The sequence below is a fragment of the Silene latifolia genome, chromosome 9 (assembly GCF_048544455.1).
Source record: "Silene latifolia isolate original U9 population chromosome 9, ASM4854445v1, whole genome shotgun sequence".
In the NCBI taxonomy this organism is placed as follows: Eukaryota; Viridiplantae; Streptophyta; class Magnoliopsida; order Caryophyllales; family Caryophyllaceae; genus Silene; species Silene latifolia.
In genome coordinates, this window is record NC_133534.1 from 64,135,911 (window position 1) to 64,145,264 (window position 9,354).

Below are 9,354 nucleotides of genomic sequence, written 5' to 3' on the forward strand. Positions count from 1 at the left end.
ACTAGTGTTAAAGTTATAAACAACTTTTTAAAAACTCAAGTATATTTTTTTAGATTTATAAAACAATGTGTATATAACATAAATTATATCACGAATGCATGATTAAGCATTCTAAAGTGGGGGTGTTTGTCTTTATTTTATTTTGGAGAGCATTTCATCATATTTTGTACAATTTTATAAACTACGTATGTTTTTAAAGTAGTAATTGAAAGTATTATGTTAATTATTTTCTAATGTAAGTTGTAAATTTTAGAGCCCGAAAAGCCCATTTAGGCCCAAAAGCCCGAATTAGCCCATGAGGGCCGGGTTTGGGCTTGTCAAATAAGCCCACACATTTGGCCCGGCCCAGCCCGACCCATACAAATGGACCATTTTTGTTAGAAAGGCCCGGCCCAAGCCCGCACTGGCCCGGCCCATGATCACCTCTAAATTCAACACATATTATATATTTTTGGAAAGACCAAAAATAAGGAAATTTTTATTCCTTATTTCGGTCAACAGTGGCCGAAAAATAGGAGAGTTATTTTCTTTCCTAATTGATTTCGGATTTCGGTCTATATAAAAAGAAAGGTAGAGAATTATTTCTAACCTAATGCTTTTTCTTGACCTAGCCTCCTCTTTCTCATCACAAGAACACAAAGACAATTAAATTTTACAGAAAATTTTAGATTGATTTCTGGCATAATCAAAGGGCATATCTCAGATCGTCTTGGGTGCAACTAATAGGCGAATATCAATTTTGATATTGTTCTTAGGCCATATTTGCTAGGACCGAAGGTTAATTCTAAATCTTTTTACTTATGTTTATGTATTTTATTTTATGACCTTAGATCATCTTTATTAAATCGTTATAATCCTTCTAGTTTAAGGGAAGTATACAGATTTATTTCCCACATTCGTGTCGGGTTCGTGTCGTTTTTCCAGAATGTGTCATTGTTTGGCAGCTCTAGTACAGATGCAACGAGAGTATGTTTATATAAGGAAACTAACCGAATAGATAATAGAAGCTAAAATTTTTAAAAGCAGACGTTGGGAAATAAGAATAAGTGCATGAAAGAAATGTAAAAAAATTATGTCTTCATTATGATAAAGGATATAAATAACAATGTTTTTTGTGAAATGTATGCAATCTAGTACTACCAGATAATAATAGCATTAACCACATAATTTGGATTGCACAAATATGTTAAAGAGAAAACGTCTTATTATTCAATGTGTGTTTTAAATTACAATTCGGATAAATTTAAGCCTTATCACCAACATGACCAAATGTGTTGCAAAGTTGCCACACTTCATCATTTTTACCCCAAGCTGCCCGTGCTTGTTTCTTCTGAAGATGCAAGTACACAATCGTCACTTCTGTTAGAAGATCGTGACAATCCTCTCCAACCTTTAACAAAGCGCTACAACATTCTTTTGAAACATCTTTTCCGGTAGCAAATATATATTTAGATATGACATCTCCACAAGTTTTGCCTAGATCAGTTGGAGCAGGAGCTCTGGGTTCGAATCCCACCACAGACACAGTCCTAAACAATCAGGCACATACACCTGATTGGTCCAGGACTGACATCATGGGGCCTGACCATGGTCCATCTAGCCTAAGGGAGGTGGCCACTACAACCTTGCCTAGGAAACTACCTGCTGCCAACGTCCACATCAACAGAAATATCACCCAACAGGAGCACATGAGGAGTAGTACTATTTGTAACTGTTATTTTGTCCATTTCATGAGTCATTGCATTCCTAGCTGTAATGTTTTAATTTCGTTTGTTCTTTTCTGTTCTAAAACCCTACAAACACTTGCCATTTGAGGACTATAAAATCTGTAACCATCCCTGGAATGAGGGCAGCTTTTGATAAAAGAAGAACCTGCATTCTGCAGCTTATTTTTCCTGTGTGGATACAAGGACCAGTTACCTGTGTGGGACTGCATCCTTAGCTGACCTGTGTTGGCAGCATTTTTACCTTAGTCTTTTTGTTTTTACTCTTGTGAATGTCACCATCAATTCTCGTTCATTGTGAGCCTGTTACTGTTGCATCTTTTATTGAGAGTTGTTCAAGGTTTTCACCAAAAAGGAACCTACTTTAATCTGAGTTTTCCATAAAGTTTATGGCTTGTTTACTGCAAATACATTTCTAAGCTTATCTCATTCATTATATGCTCCAAATTGGTTATCAGAGTCAAGGCTAAAACTACCTATAAATACACCACCTTTTCTTTTTGCAACCCCTCAAAAAACTCAAACAAAAAAGAGCAAGCACAAATGGATAATGAGAGATTAAACCTCCTAGAAGATACTGTCAGGAGATTAGCTGGTAGTATGGAAACCATATCAACTGCTGTCAATAGGCTGGTTCAGGATCGAGCCACAGAAGAAAACTCTGACTCTGATGAAGCAATACCAGGAAGGCCTAGATCAGGTAAACATGACAACTCCATTAAAATAGATTTCCCTGAGTTTAATGGTAGTCTGAACCCAGATGACTTCCTAGAATGGCTTAGGTGCATGAAAAGAATATTTGAGTTCAAAGGATACAATGATTCAAAGAAGTTTAAGGTAGCTATCCTAAAACTAAAGGGCTATGCTTCACTCTGGTATGAAGGCATGAAAAACCAGAGATTAGGGGGGGGGGGGAAGAACCTATCAAATCCTGGGATAAACTCAAAAAAAAAATGAAAACTAAGTTTATTAATACTGACTACACCCAAGACTTGTTTCTGAAACTTACTCACCTAAGGCAAGGGGATGACTCTGTAGAAGCCTATCTCAGGGAATTTGAAAACCTAACCCTACAATGTGAGTTACAAGAGAAACCAGAACAGAAAATGGCTAGGTTCATAGAGGGGTTAGACCCAAAAATTGCAGCCAAGGTTAAACTACAACCCCTATGGTCCTTTGATGAAGTAGTCAGGGTGTCCCAAAAATTGGAAAAACAAGGAAAAGAAAAGGCCACTGCACCAAAAACACAATACAAACCCCAAAGTTCCAAGCTTTACACCCCTGTCAAGTTTTATATGCCTCCTAAAGAAGAAAAGGGGAAGGCCAGCATCAGTAGGTCTCCTCCTGGTGACCTGAAGAGAAGGTGTTACCAATGTCAGGGTTATGGACATTTCAGTAGAGAATGTCCCACCAAAAGAACCCTCACTGCAATGGAAATCCAACTTATGGAAGAGGATGGGGATATTGAAGTGGAAGGCCCCTTTGAGGGGTCCACAGAAGAAGAAGTCAGGGGACAATCTGATAGAGAGCTGGTACTGGCCCCTGATGAAGGTCCAGCACTGGTACTCAGAAGGGTTATGCACACTCAAAGCCTAGAAGATAGTCAGAGGCAACAGATCTTCCAATCCAGGTGCACTATACAAGGTAGGGTTTGTCACCTAATCATAGATGGGGGCAGTTGTGCTAATGTAGCCTCCACTACATTCATAGAGAAGCTTAAGCTTCCCACTAGGGAACATCAGCACCCTTATAAGATCAGGTGGCTTAGTCAAGGTTTTGAGATTGCTGTGAACAAGCAGACCCTCATCTCCTTCTCTATTGGGCAAGTCTATACTGATGAGGTTATGTGTGATATCATTCCCATGGATGCCTGCGACATCCTATTAGGGAGGCCTTGGGAATTTGACAGGAGCATTGTACACCATGGGAGGAACAACACCTACTCCTTCACCAAAGATGGGCAAAGGATCACCCTCACACCTTTGGCCCTGGTTACCCCCCCCCCCAAATCTAGTGAGAAAGCTCCCACAAATCAGATAAATGGAACCTTACTACTCAGGGAGTATGAGGTACTACAAGAGCTCAACCAGGGAACCCTCATTTTTGCTGTCATTCCCAAAGAAATCAAGGTGCATTCTTTTGTTCCCCAACCTGAACCTCTCAAAAGGATTCTGGAAGAGTTCAAAGATGTCTTCCCCACTGAACTCCCCCCTGGATTACCCCTTCTGAGAGGGATTGAACACCAAATTGACCTCCTCCCAGGAGCAACTTTGCCTAACAAGCCTGCTTATAGGTGTGACCCTAGTACTGCTAAGGAACTGCAAGAGCAAATAGCTGACCTTATGAGCAAGGGTTATGTTAGGGAGTCCCTAAGCCCATGTGCAGTACCAACTCTGTTGGTTCCAAAAAAAGATGGCACTTGGAGGATGTGTATAGATACAAGAGCACTAAACAACATCACCATCAAATACAGGTTCCCAATTCCCAGACTTGATGACCTACTTGATGAACTAAGTGGAGCAAAGACCTTTTCCAAAATTGATCTAAGGCAGGGATACCATCAGGTCAGAATTAAGGAGGGTGATGAGTGGAAAACAACCTTTAAAACTAAACTGGGGCTCTATGAGTGGCTTGTCATGCCATTTGGGTTGTCCAACGCACCTAGCACCTTCATGAGGCTCATGACTGAGGTGCTGAGACCTTTTATTGGGGTGTCTGTAGTTGTATACTTTGATGACATACTTGTGTACAGCTCCAGCACTACTGAACACTTGAAGCACCTGAGAGCAGTATTCTTAACTCTCAGGAAGCACAAGCTCTTTGGGAAATTAGAAAAATGTTCATTCATAGTCCCTGAAGTGTCATTCCTGGGATATATTGTCTCTGGCCAGGGTATCTCAGTGGACCAAGAGAAGGTGGAGGCCATCAGATCCTGGCCTGTCCTAACCAATATTACTGAGGTCAGGGGTTTTCATGGTTTGGCCTCATTCTATAGGAGGTTCATAAAAAATTTCAAAGACTCCGCTGCTCCCATTCGAGTGCCTCAAGAAAGGAGATTTTAAATGGACCCCCACAGCACAGACTGCCTTTGAAGCCATCAAAGAGAGGATTTGCTCAGCACCCATCCTTGCATTACCTGATTTTGAGAAACTGTTCGAGGTTGAGTGTGATGCAAGTGGGGTAGGCATAGGAGCAGTACTGACCCAGGAGAAAAAACCAGTGGCATTCTTCAGTGAGAAGCTCAATGGGGCCAAATTGGGTTACTCAACTTATGACAAAGAGTTCTATGCCATGATTAGGGCTCTAACTCACTGGGGACATTACTTGAAACCCAAACCCTTTGTCCTACACTCTGATCATGAAGCCCTCAAGTTCATCAATGGTCAACATAAGCTGAACCATAGGCATGCCAAATGGCTGGAGTTTCTGCAGGCTTTCTCTTTCACCAGCAGCTACAAGGAGGGCAAACACAACATTGTAGCAGATGCCCTCTCTAGAAGAACCCATGTGTTGGCCCTGCTGGAAGGAAGAATCCTTGGTTTTGAAATGATCAACGATCAGTATGCTAGGGACCCTGATTTCTCAGTAGACTACCACAACTGCAAAGAAGGCAAACCTAGTAAACTAATATTGCAACAGGGTTTTTTGTTCAAAGGAAACAGACTGTGCATTCCAGGGAGCTCAACAAGGGATCTCCTCATCAGGGAGGTCCACTCTAATGGATTAGCTGGACACTTTGGAATTAACAAAACTCTTGAAATCCTGCAAGATCAGTTCTACTGGCCAAAGATACTAACTGATGTACAAGCCATTATCCAGAGGTGTGGCCATTGCCAGAGGTCCAAGAGTCAATTCAGACCTGGTCCCTACATGCCCCTACCTATTCCTAGTAAACCGTGGGATGATGTGAGCCTTGACTTCATTGTGGCCTTACCTAGGACACAGAGAAGTAAGGATTCTATCATGGTGGTGGTAGACAGGTTTAGCAAGATGGCACACTTTGTACCTTGCAAAAACACAGAGAATGCCATGAGTGTAGCTGACTTATATTTCAGGGATATTGTAAGGCTACATGGTGTTCCTACGTCCATGGTCTTTGACAGGGATGTGAAATTCCTAAGCTACTTTTGGAAAGCACTCTGGAAGATGCTCAAAACCAAGCTACTTTTCAGTACAGCCTACCACCCCCAGACAGATGGGCAGACTGAAGTCACCAACAAAACCTTAACTCAGATCCTCAGGAGCATTGTGAGCAAATCTCTGAAAGATTGGGACCTCAAACTAGCTCAAGCTGAATTTGCTTACAACAGGGCTCCTACTGCAGCAACTGGATTGTCCCCATTTGAAGTAGTCTATGGTATGAACCCCCACATGCCCCTTGATCTGGCCAAGATACCCACTGAAGAGTATAACTTTGATGCCCAAGCTAGGGTAGAATCCATCACCAAGCTCCACAAACTAGTACAACAACAGATTCAAAAAACAAATGAGAGATATCAGAAGAGAGCACTGCAAGCCAGACCAAGAAAACCATTTCAGGTTGGTGACCTGGTGTGGCTACATCTGAGGAAGGAGCGATTTCCAACCAAGAGGAAAAACAAACTCATGCCTAGGGCAGAAGGACCCTTTGAGATCAGTCAGAAACTGGGAGATAATGCTTACAAGCTCCTTCTGCCTGGGAGTAATATGGTAGAGGGAAAATTCAATATTGGGGATCTATCTCCCTACTATGGAGATGAGGTTCATGGAGAAGGTCCAACAGATGAAGCTGTGGACAAGGCCCTCGGGAACTGCGTCCGCGGGATCCACACCCGGCATAATCGACTCGAGGTTCTTTCGAATCGAATTAAGACAAATTAGAGTCGCCACCAAGTTTTTTGGGAACTTGGAACCGTTCAAGTCAACTTTACACCTTTCATCGAAAAGCATAAAGACAATCGACTACGAGTGATTAAAGATAAAGACTTGTACCCTATATCACTCGATTTGAATGACTCTCGTAATCCAATGGTATTTAGACGGATCCACAAACCATAGATCTTGAGTAAGGGGTGAGGGTACGTGTTGGGAAGCCCATAAGGACACCCAACCCCGCCCGTCAATAACGGCCTCTACTAAGTCAAGTGTCGGATTTCAAACAAGGTCATAGCTACTGCGATGTATGATATGCAAACGTTGTTTTAACCCTAACATGTAACAACAGTTTCTATGTCGTTTTAGATGCAACTAAACTAACTTTGTCAAAGTTGTAATTTAGCATGTGGGTTGATTAGTCTAACAATATACAAACAAAGCAAACAAGGCTTAAGGGGGAATGGGGGAGCCGTTGGGATCTACCTATTACAAACCAGGCATTTCATGCCGACACAACAATAAATTAAAGATACAACTCGATCTAAATACAATTGCTACATACGAAACAATACACGACACAAAACACACGGCCAATTGGCCTTGAAAACCGTGCACATGAGGGTGGCCCACGGCTCACATGACCCACGGTCCTTGGGTCATCCTCGTATTGCGTGCTCGCGCTTAATCTCATCGAATTAGACATAGGGCTACGCACCAAAGCATGCATTAGCATAAACCGGGCCATGTTGCTTTAGACAACACGCGGTTTACTACGCCTCTACAAGCATTGGGAACAACCGTCTAATCAAACAAGACTAAGGTTTTTAGAAATCATTTGACTCGATAAAAGAAAACAAACTTGAAATATTACAACTCGATAAGCCAACATTAAATTACAAACAATGAAACAACGAGAAAACAAACGGCATAAAACAAAACGAGAAAGGTACAGAAAACGGCCACCACACGGCCCTAACCAACGGCCAAGATAAGGTTAACCTAGTTCCTAAGTTAGATTCATTGATTAGATCGAATGATTGCGAAAAGGAATCGAAAACAAGTTAGAAAACGAGTTAAAAACGATGTTGATTGATTGTCGCGCAAGGGTGCATTCTACACGGCCTAAAGGGTCTAATTAGGTCAAATTCGCTAATTAATTTAACTCATCGAGTGTCAATAAGAAGGTGCTAATCACGCACTCTTATACTAGCGAGAAATTAGGTGAAAGAGATAGATGCATTCAATTATTTACAGAATCGTCGATTGATTTTATAACTTACGTCGAAGCCACCTAAAGTGTCTAATTAGGTTATTAAATTGATTTAAAGTCATCTAATTACGTCATAGATTAACAATCAGAAGTTAAACTAACATGCAACGGGTCCTAAGGTCCATCGATTTGGCGAAACAAAGAAGAGGGTCGAAAGCGAAGATCGAGGTTAGATAACTTGTTTTATTTATGCCCTACCTTGAACACGAGGATATGTAAATGAGACGGGGGTGTACGACCGACAGAAGGAGCGGTTTCTTTTCCCATCTCAAGTCAACGCGGGTGTTTATGGTGGTACTTTAACTCATACTCGGACTAACTAGTTTCATAGTTAATTTAAAACAAACGATAAACAAACGAAAAAACAAACAAAAAACAAGCTATAAAAAAAGCATAAAAAAACGAAATAAAAAAGGAAAGAGAAGGGGATTTGATGCACCCTCAACCTACATGTATCGTTGACACCGTCTTGGGTCGTAATCGAAGGTAGATTTTATCTCGAGAGGCCGTCGTCGACGAAGAACAAAGCACACGCGCGTTTTGGAAAGTTTCTGGACAGCGATTTTAAAACAGTGATATCTCCCTCGTTTCACGACGAAAATTCGATTCGAAAGATGTTTTGGAAACTAGAAAGAGAGGAGAACAGGGATCTTAAAGCAACCCCTGCTCGTTTTGGATTATTGGGCACGAAAAACGAGCACAAACAGAACTGGACAGACAAGAAGAAACCGCGAAAACAGAGTGTTATTTCACTCTGTTTTTCGAGGAATTTCGTGTACTCTCAAGGGCAATTTGGCTCGTAATTCTTTATCTAATGTGTATATGGATGTTATGTGGTTAATTAGGAACAAGAAACTCGAATTTTTATGGTGATTTGATGGAGGAACGAAAGGGTTTTCGAAGGAGACACACAAACAGTTTCAGTTTGTGTGTCGGTTTTGTTTAGGGTTTTTGGAGGATGTTTAGGGTTTGTTTCTGAGGTTTAAAGCTTCTATGTGATGGTTGGATGTATGGAGAACTTAGAGGAATGAATGTATGGTGAAGGGGTGGTATTTATAAGGGTTTAAAATAGGTTAAAAGAGAGGAGAGGCAAATCGGGCTCAATGAACATAGCTGCTGTCCATCGGTTTTGGGAGGGGTTTCTAGGGTTCGTTTTGGGGGATTTCTTGGTGATTAAGCTAGGATAATATGGGTAGGATACTAGGGTATGGGTTAGGGTTAATGGGTACGGGTCTTGGTAGTGTTTGAAGCGGGTTTGGGCTCGGGAATTGGCTCGCAAAAACAGGGGGGGCTGCATTGGTGCGGGCTGCTTGTGAGGGGTTTGGGACGAGGATTTGGGCTGTGGTATGGGGGTTTCGGACAAGGGTGGATGGGCATTGGCTTAGGTGGGTTAGCATACTCGAGATTCGTGCCAATTCGTAAAAGAAACGGGCTCAAAAATCGAGCTAGAATCGAGCTCAAAAACAAGTGTTCAAAACGAGTTTTCTTCGTTTTTCAAATCGATTT